The 24,144-nt window shown below is 41.6% G+C and overlaps 1 pseudogene; it reads right to left on the minus strand.

The window, feature by feature from the left end:
* Positions 1–16,619: 16,619 nt before the first annotated feature.
* Positions 16,620–22,546, minus strand: LOC118532067 (G-protein coupled receptor 83-like; annotated as a pseudogene).
* Positions 22,547–24,144: the final 1,598 nt, after the last annotated feature.

A 24,144-nucleotide genomic window follows, 5' to 3' on the forward strand; every position in this document is an offset into this window, starting at 1 on the left:
AGAATCACCTTTGTTCTAACTTCCTTTTTAAAGTTCAAAAATTGGAGTTGGCAATGGAAATAGGGAAATGAAGTTTTACTTTGCTTTTTAAGGTATCTTATGTACAGGTGAAGTGAAACATATTTTTCTTCTTTGTAATTGCTGTTTGGCCATGGCAAATATCACACTCAATTTTTTGCTTTTGGAGGGTGTTTTTATTTATTTATTTATTTTTAAATGTTTGGAGACTTCAGTTTTTGTTCTATTTTTTATATATTTTTTAAGATTTTATTTATTTATTTGTCAGAGAGCACAAGCAGGGGGAGCAGCAGGCAGAGGGAGAGGGAGAAGCAGGCTCCCCACTGTGCAGGGAGCCCCATGCAGGACTCAGTCCCAGGACACTGAGGTCATGACCCTGCCGAAGGCAGACGCTTAACCATCTGAGCCACCCAGGCGTCCCTGGAGAGTGCTTTTAAAGATTTCCTTTTCATTGCTTTTAAAGTGTGGACATCTTTCTTTGAGCACCTTGCTTTTATGTATTTTTGTTTTACTGGAGAGTTATTGGTCAGTGGAAGCACAAAGGGCACTTGATAAAAACATTTTCAACATGACCCCGAGCCCACATAATAGTTGAGTTGTCTATATTTGAACTAGCAAAGTAAGTTGTTTTTGTTTGTAAGGGAGAGTAGCTCTTTGCCAAGGAATGAGTTTACTTTTTGGTTCACTATTTCCCTCTCTGTATACCTGGATTTGGATTTTGACAGGGAAGAATCTGGGAGAGCAACTTTCTCCTCCAAGGTTCTCAGACCCAGGCTAGGTAAGAGTGTCAATACTGCAGCACTGTCCCCAACACACAGCCCTACTACACTGGGAAGATAATCTCTCATGCCCCTAAACCCCTGCCCACCTCATTATCAAGGTCTTTGGTGTTTTACACTGAATGTAGGTAAATTTTAATTACTTTTCCATCATAAATTGGTTATTTATATATATTTTGTTAAATCTTAAGCCATATATATGTGTGGCTACTGACAGATGGCAGAGTTCTGTTTTGTTTTTGATGCTCTGGAAATATTTCTTATTAGCCAGTAAACAGAAATACTTCCAAACACCTTTTTTCCCCCCTACTTTCAAAAAACCAAGATGCTTCCTTTGGCTGGTGTACCTCTGCTCAGTGAGTACAGCAGGGAAATAAGGAAATGTGTTTCTTACAGTGGATATAGCATCATGGGTAGTGGAATCCACTGACTTGTCTCTCAGGAGATCTGGTTTGTAGTCCAAGATCTCCTTCTATCTTTTTAAATTGTTTATAACATTTATTTTCTCATCTGGCCTACAGATCTACTAGAAATTTTTGTGTTCTAAACTAATACTTCTTAAGCAGGGTTCCATGGCCCTAGGAGACTTGTGCACATGTCTTCTGAGGTCTGCAAAATTTCTAGGAGTGTGTGTATGTGTGTGCTTTAATTTCAATCATAAAATTTTAAAAATATAAGCATATTCTAACTAGGCCTTCTGAAAATATTTACACAAATATTTATAGAAGCATTATTTATAACACCAATAAAGTAGGAACAACCCAAATGTCTGTCAACTGGTGTATTGATAAACAAATTGTCATATATACATATAATGGAATACTATTCAGTCATAAAAAGGATTGAACTGGCACACAGTATGTCATAGATGAACCTCAAAGTATGCTAAGTAAAAAAAAAACAGATACAATAGAGCACATACTGTATGATTCAATTTCTATAAAATGTCCATAAAGGCAAGCTAATAGAGACAGAATGTACATTAGTGGTTGCCTGGGGCTGGGAGTGAGAAAAAAATATTAAATATAAATTGGCATGAGGGATCTTATTTGGGGATAAAAATGTTCTAAAATTGAGTTACGATGATTATGGCTGCAACACTCAGTAAAGTTAATAAAAATCATTGAAATGTATGCTCAAAGTGAATGAATTTTATAATATGTAAAATATACCTCAATAAAGCTGTTTTTAAAAATATTCTATGATCACTGATTTATGAGTAGACTGGTGTTTTCCAATGTGATTACTTTCCAAACACCTGCATTGCCAGAAATAATCTCAAATAATCTCAATCTTTCTCCCTCTCTCCTTCCCTCCCTCCTCCACCCCAGCACACACACACTCACACACACACACACACAGACATACACACCACCCAATTACTCAATTCAGGACAAAAGAAAGAGACAGAACCTGAGTCCTATTCAGTTCTTTTCATTTTGAGCTCTTACACATTACTTCTCGTGCTTTCTCACTTTCATATGTTGTCTCATTCAATCCTCATGACGTTCCTAGGTGGTTGGTGTTCTTTATAACCTTTATTTTACAAAAGAAGCTCAAACAGATTTAATGCTTTTTCTATGGCTATACATCAGTAAGTGCTGTGCTGGAATTCCAGCCCAAATCTGTCTGACTCTGAGGCACAAGCATTTCCCACTATGCCACAGTTGCCTCCCTAAGACAGACCCCAGAAAAGAGAATCCTCTTTACCCCACTGAATTTCTCATAGTTCCCAGCTTAAGAAACTACATGAAAAGAGTCTCCCTGGGAATTTCTAAGCATAACAAAATAGTGTCAAAATATTATCAGCTCATGATGATCGTTTCCATATTATTAGAATGACCACATTGATTATGCTGTTTTATTGGCCACAATGCTGTCACTGAAAGAGCATCTTAGAAATCTGAGTTCTTATTTCACCTCCATTATTCCCTAGATGGATTAAGATCCTTCCCCCTTTCCTTGGCTTCAGTTTCCCTCTTGGTGCACAAAGGAGATTAGACTCAATGCTTTCTAAGAGCCTTCCAACACTGACAACGTGCAATGAACATGCAAGACCTAGCTTTGCTGTAGACTCACTCTTGGCAGCAGGAGAGGGAGGATAAAGAACATAACTGGAAATGGTTACTAGAAAACAACTGAATGAATGACAAGGACTTGATTTTTTTTTTTTTTTAACTTATGGACCTTATTGATGTTTTCCATTCCCTTTAGGAATCAACTCTTTTTAGTCTCCTGACATTTTAACCAAACTTTTATTAAAATGTACCTCTAGAGATTATCTTCAGATCTTCCAGCTACTTCTGAGAAAGGAAGTTTGCCATAAGTAGGAAGAACAAAGAGACATAGATCATTGTGCATTTTTCTACTCATTCATGTGTTATCTGTAAATCCATATATCTCTTTTTTTTTTTAGCTTTTATTTAAATTCTAGCCAGTTAACATATGCTGTAATATTAGTTTCAGGTATACAATTTAGTTATCAACACTTACATACAACACACAAATGCACTCCTTAATCCCCATCACCTATTCAACCCATCCCCCCACCCACTTCCCTTCTGGTAACCATCAGTTTGTTTTCCATAGTAAAGAATCTGTTTCTTGGTTTGCCTCTCTCTTTTTTCTCCCTAGGATCATTTGTTTTGTTTCTTAAATTCCACATATGAGTGAAATCATATGATATTTCTCTTTCTCTGACTGACTTATTTTGCTTACCCTCTAGCTCTGTCCATGTGCAAATGGCAAGAATTCATTCTTTTTTTATGGCTGAGTAATACCCCATTGTGTGTGTGTGTGTGTGTGTGTGTGTGTGTGTGTGTATCACATCTTGCTTATCCATTCATTAGTCAATAGACGTTTGGGGAGGAGTTAAGATGGTAGAGGACTAGGGGAACCCTAAGTTTGCTCATCCCTCAAATATAGCTAGTTATCAAATCCTTCTGAACACCTGAGAAATCAATCAGAGGTCTGAGAGAACAAAAACTGCAAGTCTGCAAGTGGAAAAGTGACCAGCTTTTGGAAGGTAGGAGGTGCGGAAACTTGAATCCAGGGCAATGTAGTTCTGGATACAGCAACGCAGAAGGAGTATGCTTACAGAGGCTACCACAAAGTATTATAAGCAGCGGAGTACAAAACCAGAACTTTTAGAAGACTGCTACAGTGTGGAATGTGCCTGGCTTAAAGGTGCTCAGGTGGTGAAGCGGGCAGAATCCCAGGTGGGACACCATGGTCTGAGGATCCCCTGGGTTGCAAGAAGAACGGGTGGTGCTTAAGTGCTGCCCTGTTCCCAGGCATAGGAGCCTGGAAGCCAGCTGAGAACAGCGAGTCTGGGTGCCAGGTTTCTCCTCTGTATTGTCATAAACTGCAAATTGCTGTGTGGTTGTTTGACCACTTTCCTAGGATGAGTCTGGCAAACAGCAGAAATATGGAGAGACCATCCCTGGGAGGAACAGCGTGGGTCCATGACATAGGAGTCCCTAAAATTTAGACTTATGAAACTTAGTCGCATGACTGAGATAAAAAAAACCTCAGACATAGGTAGGGTGAACACAGGGTTCTGATGGAAACCAGGGAAATAAGAATGATTGCTTTTCTGTAAGAGTTCATGGAAGACTAGGGGGGCATGAATTTTCAACTCCAGGGCTAGAGAGCAGGGCACCACCATATTCATCCCACCCATCAGTGCTGAAAGCCTTCAGGGAACAAAAAAGTGCCACTTAGTGGAGTCTGGAGCCACCGCTTACACCAAGCCCTGCCTCCTTGCCCCCTGGAGGTGCATTTCCACTAGGGCAAGTCCACCTGAGAATCAGTGCAACAGGCCCCTCCCCAGAAGACCAGCACAAACAACTCACTCACACAAAGTTTACTAATCATAGAGGGCTGCAAAACATCAGTTCTAGGGGAAAATAGATCTAACCTTATTTGTACTTTTATTCTTTATTTTTTATTATTATTTTTTCATTTATTTTCTTATTTTTTCAACTCTTTTTAGTTCTATAATTATTTTATTTTTATGTATATACTTTATATATATTTATTTTTGTGTACTTTCATTGTATTTTATTTCATTGTACCGTATTTCAATATATATTTTTGTATACTTTCATTAAAAATAATATATATATAAACTACACACACACACACACACACACACAACTAGTTTCCTTTCACAAGCAGACCAAAACACACCCAGGATCTAGTTTTGTTGTTGTTGTTGTTGTTCTATTTTGTTTTTTTCTTTTTCTTTCTTGTTTTCTTTTCTGGACAAAATGATGAGATGGAGAAATTCACCCCAAAAGAAAGAACAGGAGGTAGTACTCACAACCAGGGATTTAATCAATACAGTTATAAGTAAGATGTCTGAACTAGGATTTAAAACAATGGTTATAAGGGCACTCGCTGGGCATGAAAAAATCATAGAAGATACTAGGGAATCCCTTGCTGCAAAGATAAAGGAACTAAAATCTAGTCAGGCTGAAATTAAAAATGTCATAACCCAGATGAAAATCTAAATGGATGCCATAAAAATGAGGATGGATAAGGCAGAGGAATGAATCAATGATATAGAAGATAAAATTATGGAAAATAATGAAGCTGAAAAGAAGAGGGAAATGGGGTGCCTGGGTGGCTCAGTCATTAAGCGTCTGCCTTCTGCTCAGGTCATGATCCCAGGGTCCTGGGATCGAGCCCCGCATTGGGCTCCCTGCTCAGCGGGAAGCCTGCTTCTCCCTCTCCCACTCCTCCTGCTTGTGTTCCCTCTCTCGCTGTGTCTCTCTCTGTCAAATAAATAAATAAAATCTAAAAAAAAAGAAGAGGGAAACAGTAATGGATCACAAAGGTAGACTTAGGGAACTCAAGTAACTTATTAAAATGGAATAACATTCATATCACAGGAGTCCCAGAAGATGAAGAGAGAAAAAGGAGCAGAAGGTTTATTTGAGCAAATTATAGCTGAAAACTTCCTTAATCTGGAGAAAGACACAGACATCAAAATCCAAGAAGCACAGAGACCTCCCATTACATTCAACAAAGGCCAGCCATCACCAAGACATGCCATAGTCAAATTCACAAAATACACAAAGAAAGAATCCGGAAAGCAGCAAGGGAAAAAAGTCCTTAACCTACAAAGGAAGACAGAACAGGTTGACAGCAGATCTGTCCACCAAAACCTGGCAGGCCAGAAAGGAGTGGAAGGAAATATTCAACGTGCTGGATGGGAAAAATACGCAGCCATGAATTCTTTATCCAGCAAGGCTGTCATTCAGAATAGGAGAGAGAAAGTTTCCCAGACAAACAAAAACTAAAGGAGTTGATGAACATTAAACCAGCCCTGCAAGAAATTTTAAGGGGGACTCTGAGTGGAGAAAAAAAAAAAAAAAGACCAAAAGCAATAAAGACTGGAAAGGACCAGAAAACATCACCAGAGACACCAACACTACAGGTAACACAATGGCACTAAATTCATATCTTTTAATAATCACTCTGAATGTAAATGAACCAAATGCTCCAATCAAAAGACATAGGGAATGAGAATGGATTAAAAAAAAAAAAAAAAACAAGATCCATCTATATGCTGCCTACAAGAGACTCCTTTTAGACCTAAAGACATGTGCAGATTGAAAGTGCAGGGATAGAAAACCATCTATCATGGTAATGGATGTCAAAAGAAAGCCAGATTAGCCATACTTATATCAGACAAACTAGATTTTAAAATAAAGACTGTAACAAGAGATGAAGAGTATTATATCATAATAAAGGGGACTATCCATAAAGATCTAACAATTGTATATATTTATGCCTCCTACTTGGGAGCACCCAAATATATAAACCAATCAATAATAAACATAAAGAGCGGAAGGAAAGATGGCAGAGGAGTAAGGGACCCTATTTCAACTGGTCCCCGGAATTGCGCTGGTTATCTACCAGACCACTCTGAGCACCCACGAAACCAGCCTGAGATGTAAGAAGATCTGGATCTCTACAAGCAGAATATCGCGGGCGGTTTGTTTTGAGGTACGAAGCAGGGAGCCGTGATTCCCCGGGCAGATATCGGAGGATAAACGGCAGCGGGAGGGTGCCTGACCGTGGGGATCCTACACCGCCGGTGAGTGACAGCCTCGTGTGCTGGGGACAGGGCACAGACTCGCAGACTGGTAGCGGTGGGGAAAGGACTTTAGGGGAGCCCCTGGGGCAGAAACCGGAGCGGCGGGGTCGCGCGGGCAAACTGGGAGCAGCTGGCAGTTTTAGAAGCACAAAGGGCAGAGATATGCTCCGACCTGGAGGCAGGACTGGGGGTGCTGCGGAGGGGCGCACAACCCAGGACGCTGCAGTTTATAGCAGCATGGACAGAAACGGAGACAGTGTGGCCTGGAGAGCTCACTGAAGAACAGATTGCGGTCTCTCTGCTCTGAGGCAGAGGGTTGGAAACAGTCTCTTCTGCTCTGACTTGTGGAAGAGATGCAGAAAGCCGCCAGGGAAAGCTGCCAGAGAACAAAAGCCCCAAAAACTGATTCCTGCTGAGCCCATTCCCCGCCACAGGGGGGCAGGGCAACTCCACCCAAACAGGGTTGCCTGAGTAACAGTGCTGCAGGCCCCTCCCCCAGAAGACAAGCTGGGAAAACAAGAGGCCAGCAACCCTAAGGTCCCAAGAAAACAGGTGCATCTTGCTTGGGTTCTGGTCAATAATTTGGACTCTATACATTCCCTCAACCACTCATCAACAGAACAACTAGGAGGAGGAACCCCCAAAATAGAAAAGACTCAGAGATTATGATTTATGCTGCAGATTTACAAATGGATGCAGATATAACCAAGATGTCGGAGATAGAATTCAGACTAGCAATTGTGAAGACAATGGCTAGAATGGAGAAATCAATTAGTGGCAACATAGAGTCTCTAAGGGCAGAAATGAAAGCTGAATTGGCAGAATTTAAAAATGCTATCAATGAGATCCAATCCAATCTAGATAATCTAACAGCTAGGGTAAGTGAGGCAGAAGAACGAATAAGCTACCTGGAAGACAATATAATAGATAAAAAGGGAAAAGAGGAGGCCAGGGAAAAACAGCTCAGAATCCATGAAAATAGAATCAGAGAAATAAGTGACAACATGAAGCGTTTCAATGTCAGAATACTTGGAATCCCGGAGGGAGTGGAGAGAGAGAGAGGACTAGAAGATGTATTTGAGCATATCGTAGCTGAGAACTTCCCTAATCTGGGGAATGAAACAAACATTCGTGTCGTTGAGGCAAAGAGGACCCTTCCCAAGATCAAGGAAAACAGGACAACACCCCAGCTATAATAGTAAAATTGCAAATCTTAGAACCAAGGAAACCATCTTAAGGGCAGTTAGGGGGAAGAGATTCCTTACGTACAGAGGGAGGAACATCAGAATAACGTCTGACCTATCCACAGAGACCTGGCAAGCCAGAAAGGCCTGGGAAGACATATTCAGGGTACTAAACGAGAAGAACATGCAGCCAAGAATACTTTATCCAGCAAGGCCTGTCATTTAGAATGGATGGAGAGATGCAGAACTTCTAAGACTGGCAGAAACTGAAAGAATATGTGACCACTAAGCCGGCCCTGCAAGAAATATTAAGGGGGGTTCTATAAAAGGAGAAAGACCCCAAGAGTGATATACAACGGAAATTTACAGGGACAATCTATAAAAACAATGTCTTCACAGGCAACATGATGACAATTAATTCATATCTTTCAATAATCACTTTCAACGTGAATGGCCTAAATGCTCCCATAAAAGGGCATAGGGGTTGCAGATTGGATAAAAAGACAGGACCGATCCATATGCTGTCTACAAGAGACTCATTTTGAACCTAAAGATACATCCAGACTGAAAGTGAAGGGATGGAGATCCATCTTCCATGCCAGCAGACCTCAAAAGAAAGCTGGGGTAGCAATTCTTATATCAGACAAATTAGATTTTAAACTAAAGTCTGTAGTTAGAGACACAGAAGGACACTATATCATTCTTAAAGGGTCTATCCAACAAGAAGATCTAACAATTGTAAATATCTATGCCCCCAACATGGGAGCAGCCATCTACATAAGCCAACTGTTCACCAAAATAAAAAGTCATATTGATAACAATACATTAATTGTAGGAGAACTCAATACTCCACTCTCAGCAATGGACAGATCATCTAAGCAGAAAATCAACAAGGAAACAAGAGCTTTGAATGACACCCTGGACCAGATGGGCCTCATAGATATATACAGAACATTCCACTCTAAAACAACAGAATACTCATTCTTCTCGAGTGCACATGGAACTTTCTCCAGAATAGACCACATACTAGGTCACAAATCAGGTCTCAACCAACACCAAAAGATTTAGATTATTTCCTGCATATTCTCAGACCACAATGCTTTAAAACTGGAACTCAATCACAAGAAAAATCTGGCAGAAATTCAAACACTTGGAAGCTAAAGACCACTCTGCTCAAGAATGTTTGGGTCAACCAGGAAATCAAAGAAGAACTTAAACAATTCATGGAAATCAATGAGAATGAAAACACATCAGTCCAAAACCTATGGGATACTGCAAAGGTGGTCCTAAGGGGGAAATACATACCCATCCAAGCCTCACTCAAGAAAATAGAAAAATCTTGCATTCACCAACTAACTCTACACCTTAAAGAACTAGAGAAAAAGCAACAAACAATGCATAGGCCACACATTAGAAGAGAAATAATTAAAATTAGAGCAGAGATCAATGAATTAGAAACCAGAAACACAGTAGATCAGATCAACGTAACTGGAAGTTGGTTCTTTGAAAGAATTAATAAGATCGATAAACCACTGGCCAGACTTATCCAAAGGAAAAGAGAAAGGACCCAAATTAATAAAATTATGAATGAAAAGGGAGAGATCACTACTAACACCAAGGAAATAGAAACAAATCTTAGAAATTATTATCAACAACTATATGCCAATAAACTGAGCAATCTGGATGAAATGGAGGTCTTCCTGGAAACCTCTAAGCTGCCAAGACTGAAACAGGAAGAAACTGACAACCTGAATAGGCCAATAACCAGTAACGAGATTGAAGCAGTGATCAAAAACCTGCCAAAAAAAAAGAATCCAGGGCCTGATGGATTCCCTGGGGAATTCTACCAAACATTCAAAGAAGAAATAATACCTATTTTACTGAAGCTGTTTCAAAAAATAGAAACAGAAGGAAAACTTCCAAACTCATTCTATGAGGCCATCATTACCTTAATCCCCAAACCAGGCAAAGACCCCATCAAAAAGGAGAATTTCAGACCCATATCCCTGATGAATATGGATTCCAAAATCCTCAACAAAATCCTAGCTAATAGGATCCAACAATACATTAAAAGGATCATCCACCACGACCAATCAAGATTTATCCCCGGGATCCAAGGGTGGTTCAACATTCCAAAATCAATCAGTGTGATAGATCACATTAATAAGAGGAGGGAGAAGAACCATATGGTCCTCTCAATTGATGCACAAAAATCATTTGACAAAATACAACATCCCTTCCTGATTAAAACTCTTCAGAGTATAGGGATAGAGGGAACATTCCTCAAGTTCATAAGATCCATCGATGAAAAACCCACAGTGAATATCATCCTCAGTGGGGAAAAGCTGAGAGCCTTTCCCTTAAGATCAGGAACATGTCAAGGATGCCCACTCTCGCCACTATTGTTCAACATAATACTAGAAGTCCTAGCAACAGCAATCAGACAACAAAAAGAAATAAAAGTTATTCAAATTGGCAAAGAAGAAGTCAAACTCTCTCTTTTCGCAGATGACATGATACTTTATGTGGAAAACCCAAAAGACTCCACCCCCAAATTACTAGAACTCATACAGCAATTCAGTAGTGGGGCAGGATACAAAATCAATGCACAAAAATTAGTTGCTTTCTTATACACTAACAACACAACTGTAGAAAGAGAAATTAGAGAAACAATTCCATTTACAATAGCACCAAAAACCATAAGATACCTCAGAATAAACCTAACCAAACAGGTAAATGATCTATACTCTAGGAACTACAGAACACTCATGAAAGAAATTAAAGAAGACACAAAAAGATGGTAAAATATTCCATGCTCATGGATTGGAAGAATAAACATTGCTAAAAAGTCTATGGTACCCAGAGCAATCTATACCTTCAATGCCATCCCGATCAAAATTCCAAGGACATTTTTCAAAGTGCTGGAAAAAACAGTCCTAAAATTTGTATGGAATCAGAAAAGACCCTGAATTGCCAAGGAAATGTTGAAAAAGAAAAACAAAGCTGGGGGCATCATGTTGCCCGATTGCAAGCTATATTACAAATCAGTGATCACCAAGACAGCATGGTACTGGCACAAGAACAGACATACAGACCAATGGAACAGAATAGAGAGCCCAGATATGGACCCTCAACTCTATGGTCAAATAATCTTCAACAAAGCAGGAAATAACATGCAATGGAAAAAAAGACAGTCTCTTCAATAAATGGTGCTGAGAAAATTGGACAGCCACATGCAGAAGAATGAAACTCGACCATTCTCTAACACCATACACAAAGATAAACTGAAAATGGATGAAAGACCTCAATGTGAGACAGGAATCCATCAAAATCCTAGAGGAGAACATAGGCAGTAACCTCTTTGACATCGCCCACAGCAACTTCTTTCAAGATACATCTCCAAAAGCTAGTGAAACAAAAGCAAAAATGAACTTTTGGGACTTCATCAACATAAAAAGCTTCTGCACAGCAAAGGAAACAGTCAACAAAACAAAGAGGCAACCCACAGATTGGGAGAAGATATTTTCAAATGACACTACAGATAAAGGGCTGGTATCCAAGATCTATAAAGAACTTCTCAAACTCAACACCCAAAAAACAAATAATGAAGTAAAAAAATGGGCAGAAGACGTGAAAAGACACTTCTCTGAAGAAGACATACAAATGGCTAACAGACACATGAAAAAATGTTCATCATCATTAGCCATCAGGGAAATTCAAATCAAAACCACATTGAGATACCACCTTACACCAGTTAGAATGGCAAAAATGGACAGGGAAAGAAACAACAAATGTTGGAGAGGTTGTGGAGAAAGGGGAACCCTCTTACACTGTTGGTGGGAATGCAAGTTGGTACAGCCACTTTGGTAAACTGTGGAGGTTCCTCAAAAATTTAAAAATAGGGCTACCCTATGACCCAGCAATTGCACTCCTGGGTATTTATCCCAAAGACACAGATGAAGTGAAAAGAAGGGCCATATGCACCCCAATGTTCATAGCAGCAATGTCTGCAATAGCCAAACTGTGGAAAGACCTGAGATGCCCTTCAACAGATGAATGGATCAAGAAGATGTGGTCCATATATACGATGGAGTATTACTCAGCCATCAGAAAGGATGAATACCCAACCTTTACATCAACATGGATGGGACTGGAGGAGATTATGCTAAGTGAAATAAGTCAAGCAGAGAACATTAATTATCACATGGTTTCACTTATTTGTGGAACATAAGGAATAGCATGGAGGACATTAGGAGAAGGAAGGGAAAAATGGAGGGGGGCGGAATTTGGATGGAGAGATGAACCATGAGAGACTGTGGACTCTGAGAAACAAACAGGGTTTTAGTGGGAATGGGGGTGTGGGGATGGGTTAGCCTGGTGATGGGTATTAAGAAGGGCACATACTGCATGGAGCACTGGGTGTTATACAAAAACAATGGATCATGGATCACCACATCAAAAACTAATGATGTATTGTATGGTGACTAACACAATATAATAAAATTTAAGAAATTAACAAAAAATAATATATCCTCATTAAGAAGAGAATGATTAAGGTAGAAGAAGAAAGAGAAGATGGTTGAGGAAAAAGAAGAGGAAGCAGATACACATATAAACTCTAACCAAATGATGATAACCCATTTTCAAAACTGCTAAAGGTAATGGGGTGGTGTAGCTGCTATGAAGTTGACAGCAAAGGCAGCAGCAAAAGTCTGAAGCCTGGGACTTCCAAGAATCTCCACAGATATCTTGTGTTGATAAGAATCTATTGTTGTTATTGTTGTTGTTTTTAGTTATTGTCATGAGCACGCTATGATGGCACATGCATGAGTTGTGTCTTTCCACAATGTCAGCTTTATTCAGTCATAAAGCAATTAAATTACAATTATAAAGCAGGTTCAAGATTCCAAACTCAATGACATTTCACCATGTGATTAAACTTGGCTTCTTACACAGCACACAGAGCAGGACATAAGACAAACAACACAACAAACAAGATAACAGAACGGGTGTAGGAAGTTAACAAATCAAACGTGAAGTCAGTCTGTGGGCACGCAGTTGAGATAAGGCCTCTGGTCAGGGTCAACTCTTGGCACTTACTGCTTATTATGTTCAAGCAGTGAAGGATCTTGGTTCTGTTCAGAGATCAATTGGGCAGAGCCTTGGGCAGCAGTTGCCTTTTTTAAGTGGTCAGACATAGAGGGATCATGTCTGAAGAGTCTGACAGTTTGCTGCCAAAATCCTCCCCTTTTTAAAGGGATTTGATTTAATAGGTCTTGGGCCCCTGCAGACCTCCTCTGGTTCTGCTTGTTATCAGTTCTAGTTTGCCAGCTGATGCTGGTCCTAGCGATATCTTGTAGCTGCAGTACTTTACCTACTTGTGTCATCACATGACATAGGCCCCTGCTTGACACAGGCTCCTGCTTAACAGGAGAGACTCAATTTTGCTCTCTACAGTTTTATATTTTTAGAAGTTATTTTGCTTCTTTGGGGGTGGCTATTGGAAAGGGAGTAGGAGAAGAAAATGAGCAATAGCCAAAATGCTATAAAACAGAAAGAGTTTGGGAAAAAAAAAATGAGTGGCTAGAGAAGAAACATGCTTGAACTGGGTATAATTCCTTCAGAATGAACAGGGTTATGTTCTTGTGGGTCACTGCATGGTAATAACTTCCCAAAAGGCACAGAAGCTATGGCCTAAAGCTGTACAATTTCCTTTATGATCCTAAAGTGAGCCATTCTATCCCCTAGGAGGGCATAATGGACAGTCACATTTTGATTGTTACAATTGAATGAGGAAGAGAAAAAGAAAAATGTAATCAGTGACAACCAGTCATTCTGACTATCACACATTCCACACAGAGGCCTATGGAGCAGTGCAGAGACAGCTGCTTCCCAGAGGCAGAGGCAGCTGCTTCCCAATTCCCTAGGCTTTCACTAAGGGTAAAAGAGAAATCCAAATTCTGAAGAGAAGAGGAGAGGAGAGGAGAGGAGAGGAGAGGAGAGGAGAGGAGAGGAGAGGAGAGGAGAGGAGAGGAGAGGAGAAGAGAGAGAAGAGAAGAGAAGAGAAGAGAAGAGAAGAGAAGAGAAGAGAAGAGAAGAGAAGAGAAGAGAAGAGGAGGGGAGCAATTATGGGAGGGAATTGATGAATATCTAGAATGCAATGGGGAAGCAGTAGTTTAAACTATACATCAGAGGGACGCCTGGGTGGCTCAGTCGTTAAGCGTCTGCCTTCTGCTCAGGTCATGATCCCTGGGTCCTGGGATCGAGCCCCGCATTGGGTTCCCTGCTCTGCGGGAAGCCTGCTTCTCCCTCTCCCACTCCCCCTGCTTGTGTTCCCTCTCTCGCTGTCTCTCTCTCTGTCAAATAAATAAATAAAATCTTAAAAAAAAAAGAAAAAAAATAAACTATACATCAGAGTTCAAAGAAGTAAAGAATGAACAACTAGATAATAGAGAAATAAGAAGAACAAAGGAAAAATAGATGAGTGGCACTAAAGAAGGGACAGGCTAGGAGGAATGAGGAAGTGAGAGAAGGAGGAGGAGGGGCAAAAAGTGGAGGAAGTGAGAGAAGGAAGAGGAGGGGCAAAAAGTGGAGCAAGGAGAGGAGAAAAGGGAAGAGGAGAATTGGGAGAAGGGAGGAGGAGTGAAGAGGAGGGGATAATACAGACTGGCAGAATTAGGGGAAAGAAAGTGAAGAGGGGGAGGGGAATGAAAGAGACATGGAACGAGGGTGGGAGGAAAAGAAGATTTTCCATCCCCTATCCTGGCATCATCCTGACACACACAGTCAGCTATACCCTTCAAAACACCTTAATAGCATTGTCCCCAGATGAAAGGCAATGGCAGAGGATTAGATAATTACTTCTTCCTCTTCTCTCCTGCTGAGTTGAAATCCTCATAGGCTAGAGAGATGTAAACAATTAAATCAACACTGAACACATTACTCTTCCTCTCTCTTCTTCAGGCAAAAGAAAGGCAAAACTATATAGTACAAATTTACATAAAACAAAGTATAATATTAAATGTAGGGGTCAAGAAACATGAAGTTTTTTTTTTTTTTAATTTTGCTGAGTTAACTTGAACACTTGAATTGTTACTACATTTGAAGGGAAGCTATCACCAAATTACTATATTTGAAACTTAGGAATCTAACCCAAGTGACATGGGGTAAGCCATCTAACTGCCTTGTCATTTCCTGTAAGATTTCTCATTCTCACTCTTCTGTAAGGAGATAAGATATAACTTACTTGCATTTATAAGGTCCTCTAAATTCCCAGAGCACCCAATAAAATTTCAGGAACTATACTTTATACTCTTCTGGCATTTCCCTGGGAATATTTTGGGCACAATAGGGGTATTGCTCTCTTTTACATTTAAATAAAATACAAGTAAGAACCTCTGGGGGCTCTTGCAGCTCCTAAGACAATGTCTATGATATCAGAAGACAAGTGCCATGGCCAGGTGGGCACACAAAGAATGGAGAAGGCAACAATGGCCAGAATCAGAGATGGAATTCAAGAGACCCAAGTTAAAGTGTAACTTTCCTTTGAGTGATGGAGAAACATCTAATATCTTCAGTTTACTTACAGCTGGGAGAGAGAAAAGGGTAGGAAAGGGGGGCAAGAGAAAAGGCAGAGAAGAAAATGAGAGCAAGTAAGATACATATGGTATTTCACAAGGTCATCATCCTTCAGTTATCAACCCTTCCCTCAATTCCCTCTAATGTGGTTTTGGAGTGTTGATGGGGTCCAGAGCCTATGGCCAAAAAAGAAATCTTGAGACTTTTTTGGTGCAAAAAGATGATTTTATTAAAGCACGGGAAAGGAACCATGGGCAGAAAGAGCTACTCCACTGGGTTTGTGAGGAATGGCTGATTGTATACTTTGGAGTTGGGGGAGATAAAGCAAAAGAGAGGTTTCCCAAAGGACTTTCATATACTAAAGAAGACTCACAGGATACTGGAGGTCTGGCTGTTGTCAAGTTAAGGTTGTTTTTCCTTCTAGGAAGGCATTAACATTAAGACAGTTGGGAGTTTCCTGGAGGGATGTTATACCCTACCTATCTCAAGTATTTGTCAGTGGGCTGTAGGTTATAAGGAGATTCAGTTTTATTTACATTTCCTTCTGCTTTGTTGCCCACATCACTATGGAAGCCCTGATGTTAGGGCTCCAGGAAATTGAGTCTACGGGTTTCTGAGTTAGGCTATTGATAAGAGTGCTTTTTTCTTGTAAATCACTAAGACATCTGTAAACTGATAGAGACTGTGTCCTGCAGGACTGTGATCTTTGTCAGTTAACCATTTGTTTTCCCCTTCCCTTAGTTTTAAGGCAGCCAGGAGTGCCTGAGAAATATCACACATATCCCACCCAGGAGTCCAGGGGAGTGGCTGCAGGGTGTCAGCTTGTGCTTTGCCCTCAGCTTGCCTTTTGCTCCCTCATCACCCCCACCATGAAAAATGAATGAAATCTAAGTATTTTGGTTCCACCCTATCTCAGAGATTTTGAAGATGGATACCTATTGTGATCTTGGCAGTTTAAACTCTAGGCACTGGGGGGTAGAGAAAAGAAATTTCCACCTCTGGGAAGGGAGGGAGACTGGGTAGCTCATTGAAATATTTGAATCATGGGAAATTTGGGCACTCCAGGATTAGGATCCCCCCAAGCAGTGCAGTGAGGTGGGGGGCAGAATTCAGTTGGTGATGCTCCCTCTCAGGAAGCTGATTCCATCCATTCCATCCAGCAGCATCTTCTGGATTTCCATGATGGCCTTCTGAATTTCAATCTGGAAGCTATCCCTGAGCCAGCAGTAGATGTAGGGGTTGTAGCAGGAGCCAGCCAGTGGAAGAAAAAGTAGAGACCATTGCAACTTGCAATGGATTCCTTGAATAGCATCAAATAGAGGTTGAGGGGAAGCCAGCAGATGGTATAGAGAAGCACCACTGTCATCAGCATCTTCAGGGTCTGCTTCTTCCCACACTGGTAGATGTAGGTGTGGATATTTATGTCATCAACAGCATTATTTGATGTAGGAAAGGCAATGTTAGGGTTCGAAGCCAAAGGCTAAGAAAGAATTCTTGAGACATCTTTGGTGCAAAAAGGTGATTTTATTAAGCCACAGGACCCGTGGACAGAAAGAGCTGTAATGGGGTCATGAGGAGTGGCCCATTATATACTTTCAAATTGGGAGGGGGTTAGGGATAGCGTAAGTCTCTAAGGAATTTTGGAAGCCAGGTTTCCAGGACCTTGAGGGGGCTAGGTATTGTTGGGAAAAGTCATTTATTATTGGGGCGCCTGGGTGGCTCAGATGGTTGAGCGTCTGCCTTCGGCTCAGGTCATGATCCCGGAGTCCTGGGATCAAGCCCCGCATCGGGCTCCTGGCTCGGCAGGGAGCCTGCTTCTCCCTCTCCCTCTGCCTCTCTCCCTGCTCATGCTCTCTCTCTGTGTATCTCTGTGTCTCAAATGAATAAATAAAATCTTTAAAAAAAAAAAAAAAAAAAAGAAAAGTCATTTATTACCATCCAGTAAAACCTTAGTCATGAGACCCTTCAGATGTATATCAGTGGGCCATATGCTTGGGGGATGATTTCCAATGCATATGTTGGGGGGTTTAGAGATAAAGGAAGTTTCCAAAGGAATTTTTACATGTTAAAGTAGACTTACAGGATACTGGTGGGGAGAGGTCAGGCTAGGATTGCCTTTTGCTCTTAGCAAAGTATTAACATTAAGGCAGTTGAATCCCTAGAGGAATGTCACTTTGCCTGTTTCAAGGACTTGTCAATGGGCTATAGGTAGAAAGAAAATTTAATAATTTTTCTTCTGCCTTTGTTTCCCACATCATTATGGATCCACAGCTTCTAGGCCACATGACCATAGACAACCACCAGCACCATTAATGGCAAGACAAAGAAGAGCAAAAATGTACTCAGGTCAGGATATTTCCACATGGATTTTGAAGTGTACAGGAAACCGAAGAGGCAGACAGTTTCTTCAGTTACGTTTCTAGGTTATAAGAGTCAAAGAGAAAAAAAAAAACAAAAACTTTATTTGCCTTTTCCCTGAGTCCCACAGACAGGTATTATATGACAGGCCTTAAGGAAGAGACATATTTATTCTGTGTCTGCACTGGGCCTGAAGACTAGAATTATAAAGTAGGAAGCTTTAAGTTTCATCTTTCCCAGAACTCGAGCATGACATATAGGAAAACCATGGACCCCAAACAGAAAGTGCTATGCCTAGCGACCACTTGTCATGAGAGTTCTTGGGTACTCTCAATACATTTCAATTTGGAGAAATTTATTTTTGTACCCATGTTTTGAAATGGAGCCCCTGTTCCATAAGTTTTTCCATGAGGCTTCCAAGGTCATGGGTTGCTGAAATCCAAACACTGGCCAGCCTGTGTTCCTCTTACCCAATCTCCAGTTGGTAAAGCTTTTGGAAAATGGCATGTGGCAAAGCAGCACAGGTGGTCACAATCCAAATAAGAATGATTGCCTCACATCAGAATAATTTGGGACTTCAGGGGATAGAGCATCACCTGGAAGAAAAAATACCCCAGCCCAATTTCACAATTCAAATTAAGGTTACTTATTAGCCACTCATCAACTGACATTCTTTTGTAAAGGTGCAAAAACTTTGTAAGTGGATGAGTAATGTGCCCAACTAGTTCAGTTGACAAATGAGTGTCATTTTATTTTATGAAAGAGCAACATTAGTTAGTGTTTAGAGAAATATTTCAGTGGGAAGACAGGAATCTAGTGGACTGACATCAAAAACTTCTGTCTCTGAGTAGGGCATTCAATGGAGAAAAGGGGTGGATGCCCAAAAGCATGACTTATTTTTCCTTTATCATATATGGATAGGTAAGCATCCCCATATTCCTCCATTCTTCCTCCCACTTGGCTTTCTGCATGCCCCCTTTTTTTTCTCCCTCAACCTTCTCCCATCTTGATTCCTCCATGGCTGCTCTTCTCTCCTTTCCTCCCTCCCTCTCTTCCTCCTCACCTGTGCCCCTTCCCATCTCCTATCACCTAGATCCCTCCAAGGCCCCTTTTATCTGGTTCCAGTCACACCCCCTTTCATTTCCCTCCTTGTCTCTCCCACCTCATTTGTTTTCTGGCTCCCTTTCAAATGATTAACAATGTAACCCCTCCCAGCTTCTTACCCTCTGTCCTACCTCCTTCCTTTTTAAAATCACTTCCAGCCCTCCTCCCAACTCCTTCTTCCTCAAATCTCTCCCTATCTTCACACTTCATTTGCTCAGCCCTCACTCACAGACTTCACAGCCACCTCCCAGACTCAACCCACCATCAGCCCTGAAGCCACACCCTCATCTGATTCTTCCCTTCCCTCTTTCTTCCCTTAGCTGGTCCTGCAATACAGCAAATTAAAAAAAAAATGTTATCCAATGGAGAAGAGGAGCACTTTTAAAAATAAATCACTTTCTTACTGCCACATCTCTGTTCCCATAATACCATATCAAATATGGTGGCATTTTTATTATGTAAGATTTGATTTGGTGAAGGTTTGCATTTTACCATCTTGCAATCCTCCTAAATTATACATATACATTCACATAGATTGTTTCAAGGAACTCAGAGAATATTACTAGATCATTTGTATTCTTAGCTGTTTCCATCTACCTAGAAGAGGAACTTACCCTTTCATAAGACCTGAAGAGCCTGGGAAAACACATACTCAATGTTGGTCCAAGGAAATAGCAGCCATAGTTATCATAGTTACATAGGCACAATAGTACAGAGCAAAATGACTGAGATGTCATGTCATCTTCTCAAACACCAAGGAATTACACAGATAACATACCTGTGATAGAAAGGGCACAGTGAGGCACAGGAACTTAGCCCTGAGTTTTCCCCTCCTACAAGTCCAGAAACACAAGTAAAAACCTTGTTTCACCAAACTGCTGAGATTATTGTCTCAATACCAAAGAAATATTTTCACACTGCAGCTCTCATACCTTTCCCATCTCTTCCCACACAAACGGTCCAGGTTGAAGGCTCAGACCCCAAATCACAAAAAAACTTAACCACCTTCCTGTCCAAGCACTGCTTTTTCACTTTTTTGTACTTCATAATCACATGGTTTGAGACCCAATTGCCCAAATTCCAGCAAATCAGTTATAGTGTACCCTATTACTAGCCAGAATTGCACCCACTCCTCCTGGAATACCATCTCTGAAGCCATGTGACCTAAGTCAGCCAGATTTCCCATGTTCAGGATGTAGTCATGCAGCTTGTGGATCATGGAGAGCACATTATTCCAAATTGAGCAACCCACATCAGATGTGGCATTGCTCATAGCCCACACAACCTGGGAGGTGATGGAGGTGATTAGGTCATCAAAGCAGTTCTGTGCACTTAGAGCTTCTCAGATCAGCTTGTCCCCATAGCTCACAGTGTTGAGGCTGGGGTTCAGGAAAGCCCCTTGGGGCAATTCTGTAATCAGAACATCCAGCTTGACACCTCTAAAGAACCTCAAAGTCCTGAAGCTACTGTGTCAGGGAGTGCCTGGGGAAGAGAGAGTGAGGGAAGGCAGGGTCTCCACCGAGCGCTGGGCCAGTGCTGCTCAGGGTCCAGGAACAAGGACCTGAGATGGTGGGGGGTGGGCAGGGAGGTAGCGCGGGGACACTGGCAAGAAGGAAGGCAAAAAGACCAAACTGCTGGACCGTCTCACAGTGGGCAAGTGTGCAGAACTGAGCTCGGCAGTCTAGCGGGCGAACTCCGCGGGCTCCAAATGCTGTGCAGCTTGGGGAGCACAGACAGCGTCTCTTCCGAACTGGGGACAGCAGCACCTAGTGTTACTCCAGCATGGCTCCTCTTTCCACGCAGTCCGGGTCGTTCCAAGTAAATTTGTGTCGCAGTGGATAAATCCGTGTTTCTAAAGCCAGCCGGCGCTGCAGGCAGGGCGGAGCCAGGCTCTGCCACTAGCTCTGAGTCAGTGCTGGCGGCACTTCTTGCAGCTGCCCTTTATAGAAAGTCGAGCGGCCCATATGAGAGACAATGGGAAACTGCAGCTGAACATCCGCCCTGTCTATCCAGGCTTGGGAGCCAAAGGGGTTGGCAAAGTCTCTGCGGTTCCGGTCTCAGCCCCCCTCCTTTTGCTGCTTTTCCTTGGCTCCGCCTCCTCCATTTTGCTACAATAGAGAGCCCAGACTTACACACTCTTCTTCCTGCAACCCCCAAGATCTGCCTTGATCACCTCTCTTTTCCCTTAATCTCCTTTTTCCTTCTGCACCAGTGCCCACAATACTGGCTTAGGAGCTGTGGCACAAGAAACTGAGAGGGGGTTATGGATACTGTAGTAGTGAGTGGACCATGGTCTGACCAAGAAGCCCGATGCCTCATTCGGTAACAGCAACTTTGGTGGCTGAGTGGTCTCCAGGAATGTCCTGCACATGTTTTGAGGTTGAACAAGAGTCTCTATGAGCCCAGGCCGGAGTCACCTGGAAGGGGACAAGTTCAGCATGCTGATACTCTGCTTTCTCCAATATGCAACCACCAACTTCACAACCATATGATAGGGGCTCCTGTGCTCAGTGGGTTAAGCATCCCACTCTTGATCTCAGCTCAGGTCTCGATCTCAGCTCAGGTCTCAATCTCAGGGTTGTGAGTTTGAGCCCTGCATTAGGCTCCACGCTGGGTGTGACGTAGGGTAACTTCATAAAAAAATAAAGGAAGGAAAAGACAGAAAAAGAGGAAAGGAAAAGGGGGAAAAAAAGCTGTGTCTTATTTGGATGGCACACAGAACAGGGAGACATAAATCAACAGATGGGAAGGAGTTAATAAATGTTTGCTCTACCATGTAGATCTACCCAAGAGCAGGTACTGAGTTGGGAATTGGGAATTATTGATCTCCAGTTTGATCCCTCTGCAACAGTTTCCAAAGGAAAACTGCCAAGATAAATCAACTGAACATTCAGGGGATGTCTCCTCCAGCCTGGCCCTGAGGATGTCTCCTAGAGCCTGGACCTGGGCTGGCTTCCCAAGGGCCCAAAAAGGCTCCATATTTGGATGTATTGACACTTAGTCAAAGATAAGACTTTTCTAAAATCTAACCGGATAAGTGCGGAGGTTCTGTGGCAGGGGCCAGAGTAGAAGGCTCAAACAGGCAGAGGCAGACTTCAAGTGTTGAGACATGGCCTTGGCCTCCACCAGCCTGTTAACTATGGTCCTTATCCTCTTTGGCCTCTCTGAGCCAGAATTCCTGCATCTGTCCAAACAGGGCTAGAAATACTTAGGTCCCAGAGAAGTGAGGGTTCCATGTAACAGCATTGCTAGACTGCATTCAACAAAGGGAAAAATGATGCAGATTGTATCATACTAGCATCCTCAAACTTTTGACACCACTGCATTCTCTTTCTGCATCTCAGGCCCTGATGCACATGTGAACTTCTTGACCCACATGTCTTCAAAGCCCATGAGCTACCTGAAACCTTGCAAGACATCTTTAGTCAGTAGACAGAGGAAAGCCTGGTGCTCCTTCCTGCACCAAGTTCATCAGGAGAAGAGGAGGCTTTCTGGCCATCCTTGGGTTATAAGCACTGTACAGGGATTAAAAGAAGGGGAACTCAATGCAGTATCTCTTCTTGAGCAGCTTACAATTGCACTAAAGAGAAGAATCCATACTCAGGAATGGTTAATAGGCAGGCACAAGATATGCGAACAGTGCTGGAAGAGCAAGTAGTGTAGGCTGGGCAGTTGAGGAGGATTTGTAGAGGAGCTAGTATCTGAGCTGAGGTTTAAACTATCAGATGGGCAGAAATTAGCAGAGAGAAGGGAGAGAGGGTGGTGAAACTTGACCCCCCAGAAGGCAGTAGCAAAGCCACAAAGAGGGGAAAGGCTCGTAGCTTGTTCTAGAGACAAGGAAAAAAAAAAAGTTTTGAGTGGAGAGCTTAGTAGTTGCTGTTCCTATGCATTTCTCTAGTACTGCAGGCTTTTCTAAGGAGTTTCCATAGAGATGGAGTGACTAAAAGTTAAGGAAACTAGTTTTACTATTATTAGTGGAAGAAGGCAGACTCCTTGGCACATTAAGAGCCAGAATAGGTGCATTAGTTGATGTGATCATTTCAAGTTATCTGTCCATCTAGCTTCTGGCTTTGCTCAGGCAAAATGGCCCCCAGTTCTTACAACTTGGCCCCTCTGGAGGTGCTCAGTCATAGCCACTGTAGACCATTCATTTTCTACACAACTACATTTCACATTGAGTTTCCTCTCTCCTCTAAAGTCACCACTTCCCTACTCTATCTTCTAAGATATACACATAAAAACAAGCAACCAATCAACCAAAAACTATACATATGTAAGGCATAAAGGACCTACATTTTTCACCAGACCCCTGGTGACAGGTCCAACCTTGGTTCCTTTGCTCTCAGTGTAGTTAATAGAGTCCTACAAGTGTCCTTAACAGAGAAGAAAGGTTTTAAGGAGCCTATTCTAATCCAAATTTCACATTCTCAGTTATCCCTACCCACAGCTTCAATGACGTCTTCTTTTATTAAGTTATTATTTTAATTCCAGTTAGTTAACATAGAAGGTGTTACAGTAGGTATACAATATAGTGACTCAACACTTCCATACAACACCCAGTGCTCATCACAAAAAGTGCCCTCCTTAATCCACATCACCTATTTTACCCATCCCACCACCCCTCCCTTCTGGTAACCATCACATTATTTTCTATAAGATAGAGTCTGATTCTTGGTTTCTCTCTCTCTCTTTTTTCTCTTGTGCTCACTTGTTTTGTTTCTTAAATTCCATGTATGAGTGAAATCATATGGTATTTGTCTTTCTCTGACTCACATTTTTCATCTAGCATTATACTTTCTAGCTCCATCCATGTCCTTGCAAATGGCAAGAATTCATTCTTTTTTATGCCTCAGTAAAGTGCCATTGTATATACACACACCAAATCTTCTTTATCCATTCATCAGTCAATGAACACTTGGGCTATTTCCATAATTTGGTTATTGTAGATAATACTGCTATAAACATCATGGTGCACATATCCCTTTGAATTAATACTTTTGTATTCTTTGGGTAAATA

This window comes from Halichoerus grypus, chromosome X (assembly GCF_964656455.1).
Source record: "Halichoerus grypus chromosome X, mHalGry1.hap1.1, whole genome shotgun sequence".
In the NCBI taxonomy this organism is placed as follows: Eukaryota; Metazoa; Chordata; class Mammalia; order Carnivora; family Phocidae; genus Halichoerus; species Halichoerus grypus.